Genomic DNA, 16,222 nt, shown 5'->3' on the forward strand with positions numbered 1-16,222 from the left:
GTGAGCTCACAATGTGTCCAGGCAAGTTCTGCAAGCAGTTCAGTGATGGCTATTGTAGAAGCTGTAGATTGGTTTTATCCTTGACTTCACCAGCACTGGGATGAAGATAGGAATTCTGGCAATAATGGCTAAAGAAAAAATTATGTAACATTCCAGAAGGCACTAAAAGAAAACAATTTTATTAACAATTTACATTGTCTTCACTGGCACTGGGATGAAGATAGGAATTCTGGCAATAATGGCTAAAGAAAAAATTATGTAACATTACAGAAGGCACTAAAAGAAAACAATTTTCTTAACAATTTACATTATCTTTAAGAGAATTATTAAATATAATGAAAAGGAAAGGTGAAAGTAAACAAACAGATCTGTTAACCTTCTTTTTTGTTTACATATTAAAACAATCCTCAACAGTTGTTTACCCAATTTAAATTAAACCATATAAATCACGTGAAAAAAAATATTTGGATCCATTTTATCATGAGCGCTCATCATATATGATATATGGACATACGTACATTCAAACATATAACACAAAACACAAGTGTGCACACATAATATAATACATACAACACATAACATTATAGTAAAGGCCTTATAACTTTTTACAGGTGAAATCTCCATTGCAATGTTTAAAAACTCTATAGTCAAAAAATAGAACTGATCAGCAAAACATTAACCTAGGTCTGTATGAGCTCAAAAAACAAAATAGAACTTCATGATATGGCAAAGGGCAATAATAAAATAGATATTGAAAAAAGCATCCTGGTTCTGTTGCAGATGTAAGAATAGCCAAACTGGAGTTTTGGATATCAGTTGTTATGGATTTGAGCCAAATCGTCTTCTTTTTGGTCTGTAGAAATCGCTTTAGTTAATCTTTCTGGAATCCAAATCGGCTGCTGTTCTCCCTGTGGAAACACATAAACAGACCCCCGACTCCAGACAATCACTGGGTCAGGACCTTGGTTAATCTCTCTGGAATCCAAATCGGCTGCTGTTCTCCCTGTGGAAACACACAAATAGATCCCCGACTCCAGACAATTACTGGGTCAGGACCTTTCCATTGTCCTGTTAGAATATCCTACCTTGGGCTTATGTACATTTTTTGGACACATACGCCTTTCCGCAGCACTAAGTCCTGATGAATCCAAATTTAAAAAGTTTAGAGTAAAAAGGGTTATTTTAAGTTTATCTTTGGGGAATATATACCCCTTCCCAATTCCTTCTTTTTGCTTTAATAAGTACATTTTAATAGTTTGATGAGCTCTTTCAACTATGCCTTGTCCCTGTGGATTGTATGGGATTCCTGTTATATGAGTAATGCCAAATGTTGAGCAAAATTGTTTAAAAGAGGTAGAAGTATAACCAGGGGCATTATCTGTTTTTAACTGTTTTGGAACACCCACAGTGGCAAAATTTTGTAAGCAATGAGCTATAACATCTTTAGTTTTTTCTCCGGCATGAAGGGAGCCCATCAAAAATCCAGAAGAAGTATCAACTGTAACATGCAAATATTTTAATTTTCCAGATTCTGGCAAGTGTGTGATGTCCATCTGCCAAATATGGTTAGGTATCAATCCTCTAGGATTGACTCCAAGATTAACTTGTGGTAAAAAGGTCACACAATTTTGACATTGTTTTATTATTTGTCTAGCTTGTTCCTTAGTTATTTTAAAACGCTTTTGTAAAGTATTACCATTGACATGGAACTTTTTATGAAAATTTATAGCTTCTTCTAGAGTAGAGAAAATATGTATGTCATGTGTAGTTTTATCTGTTAAATCATTGCCCAAACTAAGGTCTCCAGGCAATCCTGTATGTGCCCTGATATGTCCTATAAAGAATGGATCTTTTCTGTCCCAGATTAGACTTTGTATAGTGGAAAGCAAAGAGAAAACAGTAGAAGAAGGGGAAATCCTACCAGCATCTTCAAGAGATACTATAGCATTAACTACATACTGACTATCAGAAAAGAAATTAAATACAGAATCTTTAAACATCACAAAAGCTTGTAATACTGCATTAAGCTCTACCTTTTGAGCTGATTGTTTGGGTACTAAAAATGTAAAAGTTTGATCAGGGGTAACTGCTGCTGCTGTACCATTATTTGACCCATCAGTGAATATATTTGGAGCATTCATGATAGGTGTTTTTCTTGTCATTTTTGGGAAAATTACAGGATGCAATGACCAAAAAGACAATAAAGGATTAGATGGTAAGTGGTTATCAAATGAAACATTAGATTTGCACATGATTATTGCCCAAGTATTTAACTCATTAGCTAACTCATCAATTTGATTCATAGTATATGGAGTAATAATTTTATTGGGAGAAATTCCAAACACTCCCTTTGCTGCTTTTATTCCTTTGAGTATTAATTGTCCTACAGCCTCAGGATACCTAGTAAGAATAGTGTTAGGAGAATAAGATAAATGTATCCATAATAATGGACCTTCTTGCCAAAATACTCCTGTAGGAATATTTTTTGTTGGTAGTACAATAAATAATAAAGGCAAACTTATATCAATTCTATCCAAATGCATATTTTCCATATATGTTTCAATGATTTTTAATGCCTTTATTGCTTCAGGCGTTAACATTCGGGGTGAATTTGGATCTGATGGACCTTTTAGGATATCAAATAAAGGTCCCAACTCTCCTGTTGGTATTCCTAAATAAGGCCTTATCCAATTTATGTCTCCTAATAACTTTTGAAAGTCATTAAGTGATTTGAGTTGATCTACTTGTATTTGAATTTTTGGTGGACGGACCATGGTTGAGGATAATAGAACTCCTAACTATTTAATTGGAAAATTTAATTGTACTTTATCTATTGCTATCTCTAGATTATATTTTTTTAATAAGTTTGTAAGTGTGGCATAACATTCTAGCAATGTGTTTTTATCTTTGTGTGCTAATAATACATCATCCATATAGTGAAATATTTGTAGTTCAGGATTTTGATTTCTAAGTGGCTGGATTACTTTGTTAACATAAATTTGACACATAGTTGGGCTGTTAGCCATCCCTTGAGGGAGTACTTTCCATTCATATCTCTGATCAGGACCTTCATGATTCAGTGCAGGGATAGTAAATGCAAAACGTGGACTATCCTCAGGATGAATTGGAATTGAAAAAAAACAATCTTTAATATCTATAACTAAAACATACCAGATTTTTGGCAAAGCAGACAACTGAGGAATCCATGATTGAGCAGGTCCCATAATAACCATCTCATTATTAATGGCTCTTAAATCTTGCAATAATCTGCATTTACCAGATTTCTTTTTGATGACAAAAATGGGAGTATTATGGGGAGATACAGAAGGTTGTATATGTCCTTCCGCTAATTGTTGTTTGACCAGGTCATGGGCTGCTTGTATCTTTTCTTTAGTCAGGGGCCACTGAGGAACCCATACTGGTCTTTCTGATTTCCAAGTAATTTTTATTGTCTCAGTGGCCCTTTCTGAAAATCCAACCCACGTCTTTCTGTTCCTTGATCTATTTGTATTGGTGCTGCTATACCTTGTTCTTGTTTTTCTAATCTTTTTCCTTTCCTAAAACCTTGTCTAGTCATAATAGTGGGTGCATTTTGGTTGATGTTATTTGTTAATGTCAAACCTAATTGATCTAGGACATCTCGTCCCCATAAATTTACGGGAAGATGATCCAATACATATGGCTGTATAGTTCCTTCACATCCTTCAGGATCCTTCCAATCTAATACCATTGCACTTCTATGGGGATTAGTTGCCACTCCTAGGCCTCGAAGCATTTGAGTGGCTTGTTGTAATGGCCAATGTTTTGGCTATTCTTGACGAGAGGTGATGCTAAGGTCTGCACCTGTATCCAGTAGCCCATTGAATTCATGTCCTTGAATATTTAGTTTTAGCATGGGGCGAGAATCTAAATTTAAAGAAAGCATAGCCCAATCTACACCTGTGGAGCCTAATCCCTTGGAACCTCTTTCTACAGTACGACTGGAAAATTTATCATGTAGGCTGGGTATTATTAGTAACTGTGCTATTCTATCTCCTGGTGAAATTACTGATATACCCTTTGGAGAACTGGCTATAATTTTTATTTCACCTTCATAATCAGGATCAATTACCCCAGGACTTATCATAAGTCCTTTTAGAGTAGAAGAGCTGCGTCCCAATAATAAGCCTACTGTTCCTTTGGGAAGAGGTCCTTTCACCCCTGTGGGAATGATTTGAACTCCCATCTCTGTAGTTAGTACTGCTCTGGCGGAGGCGCAGATGTCCAACCCTGCGCTCCCTCTGGTTTGTCTGATGAGGGATCTGATGGACCATGTGTCCTGGGCACTACCCTGATGGGGTTGCTGGGTTCCTCCAGTGCTCCGTATATTTGTGGTTTTGGGCCCCGGAGCATTGGGCCCCCCTGTCCATTTTTTGGCAATGGAGCCTGATGCCTTTCTCCACGATATCGTGGATAAACACCTGGTCCTTGTTCGTTTTTTGATAATGGAGTACCGTCTATGGTGGTTTGAGAACGGCATTCATTAGCCCAATGTCTCCCTCTACGGCATCGTGGGCAAATACCTGGTATTCTACTCCTTTGATACCTAGTTTTGTTAAACCCTCCTCCAATGGGGCAATTCCTTTTAAAATGTCCTGTTTGTTCACAATTGTAGCATGTTCTTGGCCTGGCATCTAAAGCCTGTTTTACTGCAGCTGCCACAATTTGCCCTTGTTCATTAATGTCTCTGGCATCTAAAGCCTGTTTGACTGCAGCTGCCAAGACTTGCTCTTGTTCATTAATGTCTCTACATAATTTAATATATGTGTTTAAATCTTCATGTTTCCATGGTCTAATGATATCTCTGCACCAACGATTCGCTTGCTCATAAGCCAGGTGTTTTAGTAATGGCATTGCTTGTTCTGTATTCCCAAAAACTCTGGTAGCTGTTTGAATAAGCCTATCTACAAATTCAGCATAAGGTTCATTAGCTCCTTGTATTACCTTAGATAATTGACCTTGTAAACCTCCATGTCCTTGTAAAGTCTTCCATGCCTTAATTGCATCTGCAGCAATTTGTGCGTATACGCCAGGATCATATGCAATTTGTTGCTGCTGATCCTCATAAGGTCCCTTTCCTAACAACATATCTAGATTTCTCTGAGGATAACCAGCTGCTGCATTTCGCCTAGCCGTCTCCTTGCAAAATTCCTCATTGGCAACCTTCCATAACAGGTATTGTCCTCCATTTAGCACAGCTTTACACATATTAGCCCAATCTGCTGGCGTCATGATCAAGTTGTTAATGGATTCGACCATGCTTACAGTGAAGGGTGCTTGAGGACCATAGGTTGTTACAGCCTCTTTTAGCTGCTTCACTGTTTTGAAATTTAAAACTTGGTAAAATCGCTGCCCTCCTGCCTCAAATACAGGGCATGTTAATATTTGAGATCTTGTCTCAGGATCCCAACTATCAACTGCGGGGGTTGGGGACCTCCCAGCATATGGAGGTGGCCTTGTTAGTTGGACACTTACGTCCTCTGGTGATAGAAAGGTGTTAGCAGCAGTCTCCTGTTGTAACTTTCCCCCTGATGGCTTTTTCTGTTTTACACTTTCTTTCTCTGTCTGACTAGCTTGAGAGGCCTTCTCTTTTACTTGAATCTTTTCCTCTGTCTGACTAACTTGAGAGACCTTCTCTTTTACTTGAATCATTATGTCTTCTTCTTCCTCTACCATTGTCTGAACTGAAGGCTTTGGACTAAACAAACAAGATATGAACGTCCACAATGGCAATGTGCCAACTGGCAGAGTCCCTGGGCTTTTCTTTTCTATTCTTTTTAAATCTTCACCATGATGGTTCCATTGTGATATATTTAACAACTCCTCCTTAAAAAGCCATGGGCTACATTTTTGTATTGTATCAACATATGCCCTGATTGTTCTTGATTTTACTGAGATGCCTCCTTCCTCTAACAATTTACTTAACACTCTTTCAGTTTGTTTTTTACTAATTTCTGATCCCGTATTTCTACTATAATACAACCCAACAAGATAACGCCTAACAAAACTGAAACTGAGTGAAACAAAATTGGAACAACACAAAATCATTATAATAGCCTCCTGAAATGTCCATCCGTCCTTTCTCCCTATCTGTTCCTCAGATGTGAGCAGTTGTTCTTCCATCTTACACATCTCCAGGGACAGGCAACTTAAAACAAAAGTGAAACAAAATAACAAAAGGAGAATCTTAAAATGGCTACCCATCCTCTCGCCCTGCCCTCAGGGGCGAGCAGTTCACTTACCCTCAGTCGCTCCCCGTGCGAGCCACCAAATGCCGCAGTCTGGCTGGGCACAATCAGGAGCCACTTGTCAAAAGAAACTAACTTTATTTTTAGAACCACACATGCCAAACAAAACAGCCTCTCAGGAAAAACCCTCAGAGCCTCAACTGCCACCACCGGCTTTCCACAAGCCTCTCTCTCCCACACCAGTTTCTCTCTACCTCCCACAATCCTCCTGCTCTTGAGGCCGATTGGCTGGGTCACGTGGGCGGAGCCAAAAAAGTCCCCCAATGAGCAGCTCCGTGGTCTGAAAGGGCAGGGAAACAGCCCAATGAGCATCACCGCAGAGGAGCCAATCAGCTAGATGTTGCTGGGGCCGAGGAGCCAATCAGCTAGATGTTGCTGGGGCCACTGTGAGCCAATCATCAGCCGGCAGCTGGAAGTTTGCTGGCAGCTGGAAGTTTGCTGGGGCCCCTTCGGCTGTGGCTCTCAACAGATGATAGATTATTTTGAATCATTATGAGTCAATGAAAGTCCTCTTGATAGGTGATAGATGAGTGTATGTTTGTGTATCTTAAGAGTGTGTCCTCAAGTGTGATTTTAAAATCTATGGTGACCATGGAGTATTACTCAGCCATAAATAGGAACAACTTTATGGCATTTGCTGGTAAATGGATGGAACTGGAGACTATCATGCTAAGCAAAATGAACTGGTCCCTGAAGGTTGCAGGTTGAATATTTTCTCTGATATGTGGAAGCTAATTCAAAATAAAGGGAGGATTAAAAAAAGAATAGAAGTACTATCAGTGGGGTAGACAAAGGGGAATGAAGAGAAGGGAGGAGGGGTGGAAAGGGAAGGACAGTGGAACGAATCTGACCTGACTTTCCTGTATACATACACACAGTCAATCTCACCATCATGCGCATCCATAAGACACTAAATAAAAAAAACTTTAATAGCAAAAGATCAGTAGAGGGAAGAGAACCCTTTCCCTCTAGAGGGGGCATAAAGTGGAGGGAAAGGGGAAGTACTGGGGGCTGTATTAGAACAAGTTATATTCCATGTTTTCATAATTTTGTCAACATGAAAACTAATGTTATGTATTAGAATGAATAAAAATAAGAAGAACCAATAAAAATGAATTTAAAAAACCCGTGGTGTCTTACAACCACACCGAGAGATGAAGCTGACTGGGCAGAGGTGACGTCAGATTGCTTCCATGAGTGTCTTTGACACAGACAAGAACAGCCGTGTAGACACATTCCCGGCCACAGCTGTGACCTTCTTTGAGACAACAGCCCTGTCATGTGATCTTTAATTCCTCAGTCTTCAGCCCCACCCCTTTTCCCCTTCCAAGGGGGAGGGCCCACATGACAGTTAGAGTGGGGACACTTTCTGTACTCGCCTATAATCTACTATAAAAGGGAATGTAAATACAGGCCCCTGGACGGGCTTGGAGCAGAGCCAGGGCACTTGGCCTTGGGTATGCTCCTGGTAACAGGTGTTTGAAGAGCTGTTGTTGCAGAGTGAGTTCTTAGAGACTTGTCAATCCTTTCATATTTGACACTACAGGTAAGTGACTTGGGATCTCTGGCATCCATCACAGTTTATTGTGCCACATCAAATCCCACAATTTTTGTAGGAGGCACTGACCTGACAGTTACAATCCCCCACTAGTGGGGTTATGCCCCAAATAAGCACTAAATGCCCCATGGTTATGATCTACAATTTCCCCAGTTGTCAACAGGTTCATCTTTGTTGTTTTTGATGTTGGAATGAAAATCGCCCCATTTTCTTAAACTTTTCCTTATTTACAATGGGCCTTTTCTTAGGCCTGGGCTGAGGCTTTTGAACATCTGTGGATCTCCTCAGCCAGTCCCAGGAGTCTTGCTCAGACTGAGGTTCTGGGGGTCATGTCATAGGTCCAAATCTGCATCATTTTCTTTGCCATGAATAGTCTGTGACAGGAGTCGGCCAATAGACAACTCTTCACTGCTTTCTGTCCATATGTGCTTTAGTGTGGATTTGCAGCTTCTCGACTTCAGAAGTTCTGCGTTTCCACCATTTGTGAAATTGGCACATGTGACAGCCTCAGAGGTTCCATCCTTGGTCAGCTGACTCCATAGCTATGGGCCAAGGGGAGGCAGAACATCATGATGAAGAGCATGGTGGGGGAAAGCAGCTCAGGACAGGACAGCCAGGAAGCAGAGAGAGCCTATGGTGCCTGATTTTTTTCTTTTAAAAATTTTCTTATTTTATTATTATAATTTTAACTTTTAAAGTACAATTTAGTATCCAGAGTGTACAGTAACAATAATCACAGGCCTGCATAGGTGAACCAAAGTCAAAGCATAGCCTTAAATCTCTTATACATTTAGGAAACAGTATTAATGGTCAGAAATAGACTTATTCAAAGCAAACGTATATAAGACAGATCTTGTAATGACAATGTGGCCCTTCTGTATCAGATACAATGTATAAAAGAGAGCACTTATGGGTTGTCTTGTCAGGAAACTTACATAAACTTTCATTTTATAAACTTTTACATAACTCTTAGGCAAGGCTTAGATAGTTCTCAGATACATACATATACCAAGTCACATATATTTTGGATGTCAACAATATTGTTGTAACTTAAATAACAGTTGTTTAACCAGTTAGAAAGGAATCACTTAAGACTTTGAAAGAGGTAGAAATCCTAATTCCTTTAAGACTTAGTTTCCCCAAGTAATAAAACCTAACAAATACTATAAAATCTTCTGTAGATAAGAGCAGATCAATGTTTCAGACTTTGCTTCATATCAGTACTTTAGAGTTCAAGTAACTGTAACTGTGCTAATTATAGCCAATTTAATCACAAACACAATCTTTTTTAGATTTACCCTCCACAAACCTTCTGTGACTTACTTGGACATTTCCTGGTGCCTTTCTAAAGGAACTAGAAAATGGTACCCCTTCCTTGAGGAAAATACTATTTAAGTTTATTTACTATTGCACAGCCCAGGAAGCTCTGCCCTGGGAGCTCCCTAAGTCCTGGCTATAGGCACATGTGCTCTCTCTTTACCTGCTCACACACACTCCTGTCCTTGGACTCCCAGGTACATAGGCCACCAGCCCTGCACACAGGCCACCCCACCCCCGACTCGCCAGCTGAGGCCATGAATCAAGTTGGGGGTAGGAATTGGGCCTGCAAAAGATGTGGATGCAACAGTGACTGGACAGGGGGATCCAAGATGGCAGGACGGAGGGAAGCGGCATTCTGTGTCGCTCTGTGACCTGGGACTCAAGCAGTGAGAATATTGCTTCTCTGCCAGTGATATTCCTGCTCCCATGCAGGAATCATGGCCACTCTACTGTGCAGGGCTCCATGCCCCAGTGACAGAGTAGGTCTCCCAACTACTCACCCACACAGGACTACCAGGTGCCTGAGCAGGACCATCCGCATCAGTACCCACAGAAAACTTTTGGCCACACAGGCTCTGAACACAGCAGACAGCACACACTGCAGGCCACAGAGCTGTCTCTGAACACATTGTCCATGTTCAACACCATCACCAGGCTCTCCCTGACCCGACCTGACACCCCTTTGCTGAAATCAGCCACCTCCATCTTGGGTCACCTTCATCACCATCTTTAGTGGGGGCAACTCCCAGTTTGGAACTCCAGAAGGCCAGGTACTCAGTTTCTAACTCTCCCTTCTCCCAGCAGCCGCTATCCTTGCATAGTGACACCCTGGTTACATTCACCATCCTGAGGGTGGATATACCAGCTAACAACAGAAACCCCACCTATTGGATGAGAGGGAAGCAGGAAAGTATTGATCTCCAACCAAAACAATCCTTGTTTTTTCCTTCAAGATTTTTTTTCCTTCTCCTTCTCACATCCCCAACATATGTGAAACCAACTGCTTTGCATGAATTAGGGTTTTGAGGACTGGGACAAATGAATAGTATAGAACAGTTGTGTTGTATATTCTGTTTCTCCTCCAATTTTTACTATTTTACCATTTTTATTTTTCTTAATATATGTGCATTTGTTTTATGTACTCTACTGTCTTCCCACTTACTTGTCTACCCCAAATTACTTTCTCTATTCTCCTGCTACTAACCTTCTTCTTTAGATTTCTCTGTCACACTTCCTAAGATATAATAACTGTATATCCTCACCTCCTACCTCCTCAGCATATCATTCTACACCTCAACCCCAATTCTTTGTCCACCATCAGAAACTGTAAACCCTTTTACAAACCTACTGATTATATTGTAGATAATAATTCACCATTTCTGTATATTGTGACAAAACTGTGTCTTAATAGCAACTATTTCTTTTTAGGTTGTATATTGTTTATACTGGGATCTGTTAACATTGTCCTTCCCCTCATAGGAGAGGTATTGGAACCCTACAGGGGCACTATAAGCCTATAGGGTCAAAACAGTAATGCCTTGGATCCACAGTGCTAGAAGGGAAGACACGCGAGCAACATGAAAAGAAAAGGGAGGCTTTCTTCCTTACCTTTTCCCTATCTTTCCTCCGAAGCATGACCACTCCTATTACGTGTAATTTACTAAATGCAAATAGATGAATGTTACAAGATGGTTCTATACTCCGCCTAAGCCCTTAACTACCCCCAAGTACTCATGTCTATTGTCTTGTTAATATCTGCCTGCATTTGAGCAACCCCCAAAGAAGCTAAGATATATTAACCTCCATACCATCACATCTCCCGACCTTAACATAAAATCCTAAGTTCAAACCTCAATTCTCTATATGCCATCAAAATCTGTAAGTCTTTAATGAAACTAATGAATTTACTTTAAATCACAATTAAATCCAACATCTCTAAACATTGTCTCCCAACACAAAGGATAGAACTTGGAGCTATACAAAACCAAAACAAATTTATAGGAGAAAATAACAACACAGCAGTCAAACAGAGCTGGAAAGAAACATGAACACCATGAAAAAAGGAAGAAAAGGAACACAGACAATGCAGGACAGCTTAAATTTACAGGAGATGCTAGATACATCAGAAAATGGTCAAATAAAGAACTCAAGACATACCTGACTCAGATGGAATGGAATCTTAAAGAGATCATTAGACAGCAAATGCAAGCAATGAAAGAACACCTCGACAATGAATTACACAAACAAATTCAAAAAGAAAATGAACAACTCTACAGGGATATAGAGGTTATAAAAAAACTAAACAGAAATCCTAGAAATGAAGGAAAGTATAAACCAAATTAAAATATCAAATGAAAGTATCACCAGTAGAGTAGACCAAGTAGAAGTCAGAACATCAGACAACAAAGACAAAATATATCATCTCGAATAGAGTCTAGTCAACTCAGAAAGGTTGGTAAGAAATCATGTGCAAAACATACAAGAGATATGGGATATCATAAAAAAACAAATTCAAGAGTCATTAGGATAGAGGAAGGTATAGAGGTCCAAACCAAAGGAATGAGCCATCTGTTAAATGAAATAATTTTAGAAAACTTTCCAGATATAAAAAATGAAATGGATTTACAAATCCTAGAAGCCTACAGGACACCAAACATACAGAATCACAATAGACCAACTCCAAGACACATTTTTATGAATATATCCAACATAAGAACAAGGAGAGAATATTAAAAGCTACAAGAGAGAGTAGGCAGATTACATTTAGGGGTAAACCAATTAGGTTAATGGAGGATTTCTCATCACAGACACTGAAAGCGAGAAGATCCTGGAACAACGTTTTCAAACGTTGAAAGATAATGGGTGCCAACCAAGAATTTTGTATCCAGCAAAACTAAGCTTTAGGTTTGACAAAGAAATAAAAATCTTCCATGATAAACAAAAGTTAAAAGAATTCACAGCCAGAAAACCAGCACTGCAAAGCATTTTGGGCAAAACACTACATGAAGAGGAAATGAAAACAACATCAAAAAACAACTGTGGGTAGTACCTCAGTAAAGAGGGGAGGGGATGAAAAACTAATCAAAGAGGAAAAACAAACCAAATTGTAAAAATAATTAAATAAATAAACAAACATGGCTGCAAGTACATGGCCTCCCGTGACCATTCAGTTAATCCCACCAGGGATTAATTCACTGATTAGGTTAAGGCCATAACCCAATAATTTCTCCTCCAAACTTTCTTGTATTGTCTTACACGTGAACTTCTAGGGGACACCACATCTAAACCAGAACACCAGGTGATATTCTCTGCAGAACTAGGAAAAACAGGTCTAGAATTCATTTGGAAGAATAAAAGACCCAGAATAGCCAAAGCAATAATGAGTTAGAAGAGCCACAGTGGAGGCATCACAATACCTGGTCTCAAATCATACTGCAGAGACAGAAATGAAACAGCATGGTCTTGGCCTTCCAACACTCACCAAGACCAGTGGAACAGAATGAAAGGCACGAGACAAATCCACACAGACACAGTCACCTGATCCTTCACAAAGGTGACAAAAATATATGTTGGAGAAATTTAACAGATGGTGCTAAGAAAACTGGGTATCTATATGTAGAACATTGTAACTAGATCTCTATGTTTAAAAAAGTATTTTAAGATGTTGATGGAGCTTTTTTTAAAAATCATTTTTATTTATATGTGGTGCTGAGAATCAAACCCAGTGCATTGCACATGCTAGGTAAGAGCTCTACCACTGAGCCACAACCCCAGGCCCTAGATCTCCATGTTTAGCACAGAAAAATCAACTCAAAATGGATCAAAGACCTAGGAATTAGAGAGGAAACTTTGCAACTGCTAGAAGAAAACTTAGGGGCAGAAATCCACCATATTGGCACAGGAACCAACTTCCTTAACAAGACCCTTAAAGCTCAAGAAAGGAAACCAAAAATCAGTAAGTGGGATGCCACCATATTAAAAAGTTTCTGCACAGCAAAAGAAATTAAAGAGCATAAGAGAGGGCCTACAGAATGGGAGAAAATCCCTGCAAGCTACTCCTCTGACAGAAGATAAATACCCAGAATATATAAAAAACTCAAAAACAATACCCAGTTGATAAATGGGCAAAAGATCTAAATAAACATTTTCAAAAGAAAAATAAAAATGGCCAACAAATACATGAAAGAATGTTCAACATCCACAGCAATCAGGGAAATGCAAATGAAAACTACACTGAGATTTCATCTGACTCTAGTCAGAATGGCAATCATCAAGAATACAAATAATAATAATTTCTGGTGAGGATGTGGGGAAATAGGTACACTCATATTTTTGGTGGGAATTAAAATTAGTACAACCACTTTGGAAAGCAGTATGGAGATTCCTCAAAAGATTAGAAATAGAACCACCACATGAACCAGATATCCCACTGTTTGGTATGTATCCAAAAGATCTAAAATCAGGATACTATAGTGATATGTGAATACTAATGTTTATAGATGTGCAATTCACAATAGTCATATTATGGATCTAGCATAGGTGCCAATCAACAGACTAAGATAAAGAAAATGTGGTGTCTATACACAATGGCATTCTACTCAGCTATAAATAAGAATGAAATTATGCCATTTGCAAGTAAATGGATGTATGGGAGAAATTAAGTGATATAGCCAGATTCAGAAAGTTACGGATTGAATGTTTTTTTTTCTTGTATGTAGAAGCCAAAGGGCAGGGGAGAAGACATATTAAAAATGAGGTGTCTCTCAAAAAACAGAAGAAAGAACTGAGTGTGGTGGTGCACACCTATAATCTCAGTAGCTCAAGAGGCTGAGGCGGGAGTATCAGGGATTCAAAGCCAGCCTCAGCAACTTATCCAGCCTAAGTCACTTAGCAATTCAGAAAGACCCTGTCTCTCCATGCTTAAGTGCCCCTGGGTTCAATCCCCAGTACCAAAAGAGTAGAGGAACAAGATTGGGAGGTATGGAGAAGGGGAGGATTGGGGAAGTACTGGGGGCTGAATAATGTTATGTCGGTGTACAAATATCATACAAGGATTCATGTATATATAAATCATGATGTACTAATTAAGATAATAGTAGAACCAACAGAAAAAGGATGGGCAGAGTGGATGGGGAGGGAAGGGAAGAGAAAGGGAAGGTACTGGGGATTGAAATTGATCAAATTAGAGTATGTGCATGTATGAATATGGCATAGTGATTTGCACTGTTATGTACAATTACAAGGTGCCAAAAATATTTTTTAAAAACCAAGAAGGAAAAGAAAAAAGCAAATGAGGGCTTGGGAGAAAGAATAGAGGAAAAAAGAGAAGACAAAGAGAGCGGGGATAGAGATTGATTCTGATGAGGGGTGGAGGAGGGAGAGGGTGAAGAAGAGAAGGGGGGGAGGGGAAAGACAGAGGTTCCCCACAGAGGCGTTGGGCCCTGCATGGCTGCCCTCCACGTGACTTGCTAGCTAGGCCCCTGGAACTCCTCAGTGCCCCTTCCTTCTTGTAGGTGTTTGAGTTCTTCTCCGACGTCCTGAAGCACTTTCCCGGCACCCACAGGCAAGTCTACGAGAACCTGCAGGAGGTCCTCACCTTCATCGGCCACAGTGTGGAGAAGCACCGAGCAACCCTGGACCCCAGCGCCCCCAGAGACTTCATCGACGCCTACCTGCTCCGCATGGACAAAGTGAGGCCTGGGGCGGGGAGGTGGGGGAAAGAGGGAGGTTGGAGGAAGGACTAGGCAGGGGGGAGGGGCAGGAAGGACGGAGGAGGGGGAGGAGCTGGGGGGGGAGAGGAAGACCAGGGAAAGGAGGAGGGGGACGGACATGAGAGGGAGAGGGGAAGGGGCGCTGGGTGATGGGGACACACAGGGACCAAAAGAAACAGGAGAAAACACCCTTAGAGGCAGGAAGGGACTGGGGACAAAAAACAGAAATAAGCCAAAGAGACGGAGAGAGAGAGACACCAAGCCAGGCAGAGCCATGAGGAGGAGAGAGACTCGGGGTTGGCCCTGCTGAGACCCAGGGACCCCTGGCTCCATAGTTTGGCTATTGATTTGACTTTTGTACAGGGTGAGAAGAAGAATCTAGTTTCATTCTTCTACATATGGATATGTGGATATGTAGTTTCCTCAGCATCATTTGATGAAAAAGCTGTCTTTTCTTCACCATATATTTTTGACACCTTTGTCATGTACCAGATGGCTGTAAGTATGTGGGTTTGTCTCTGTGTCTTCCATCCTACTTCACTGATCTTCACGTTTGTTTTGATGCCAATAGGATGCTGCTTTGTAAAGAAAAATAATAATAAAGAGGAGACAGAGAGACAAGGTGCAGGAGGCAGGAATGTGGCAAAGTGGCTCTTTGTCCAAGCGGCCATGTTTATTTATAACAATAGGTTATATTAGGTCATTAGTACCATAACCACATTATTGTTTAGAGTATCAGTAAGGTTGTTTTTTCTGCAGTTACATTTTATAGTTACAATATGTAATGTTAGGAGCTTTGTGCAGTTCTCAAGAAATTCCATTGTCTCAAGTTACTGTTAGGCAGGCAGCTCCAGGAGCACCAGAGCTTGGTGAAACATTGTAGCTATCAAGCAAGCAACTTCCTTTATTCCCAGGAGTTAAGTACCTAAGATTAAGGTCCAAACTGATAAGACCCTAGCATGGAGGATATTACTATAGCAACCAGGCATCCTATGCTATTGCACAGAAACTTTCCCAGGCACCAAGCATGCCACAGCCATGAAGTCATCAGGGACCACAGTCCCAAACACAGAACCCCCTACCCTGCTTTTGTTACTCTAGCTCTGTAGCATAATTTGAGGTCAGGTAATGTGATACCTCCAGTGTCACTCTTCTTGCTCTCAATTGTTTTAGCTAGTCTCAGTGATTTATTCTTCCATAAGAATTTTAGGATTTTTTTTTTTCATTCTGTGACGAATGCCATTGATATTTTGATGTGGATGTCATTAAACCTGTAGAATGTTTTTATTAATATGGCCATCTTGCCAATATTAATTCTGCCTCTCCAGGAACATGGGAGATGCTTC

General features: G+C 40.2%; 1 long non-coding RNA gene and 1 pseudogene across 1 annotated transcript in view; one reads left to right on the forward strand and one right to left on the reverse strand.

The window, feature by feature from the left end:
• Nucleotides 1-7,638: 7,638 nt before the first annotated feature.
• LOC124100131 (neurexophilin-1-like) lies at nt 7,639-10,800 on the reverse strand (annotated as a pseudogene).
• Nucleotides 10,801-14,681: 3,881 nt separating this feature from the next.
• LOC124100286 (uncharacterized) overlaps nt 14,682-16,222 on the forward strand; it is a 34,221-nt gene continuing 32,680 nt past the window's right edge. The window contains exon 1 of the long non-coding RNA XR_009227928.1: nt 14,682-14,855. This is a non-coding gene — a long non-coding RNA (uncharacterized LOC124100286). The remainder of the gene's footprint in view (nt 14,856-16,222) is intronic.

The sequence above is a fragment of the Marmota monax genome, unplaced genomic scaffold (genome assembly GCF_021218885.2).
Source record: "Marmota monax isolate L192 unplaced genomic scaffold, Marmota_monax_Labrador192_F-V1.1 WCK01_AAM20220418_F8-fsc00149, whole genome shotgun sequence".
Taxonomy (NCBI): Eukaryota; Metazoa; Chordata; class Mammalia; order Rodentia; family Sciuridae; genus Marmota; species Marmota monax.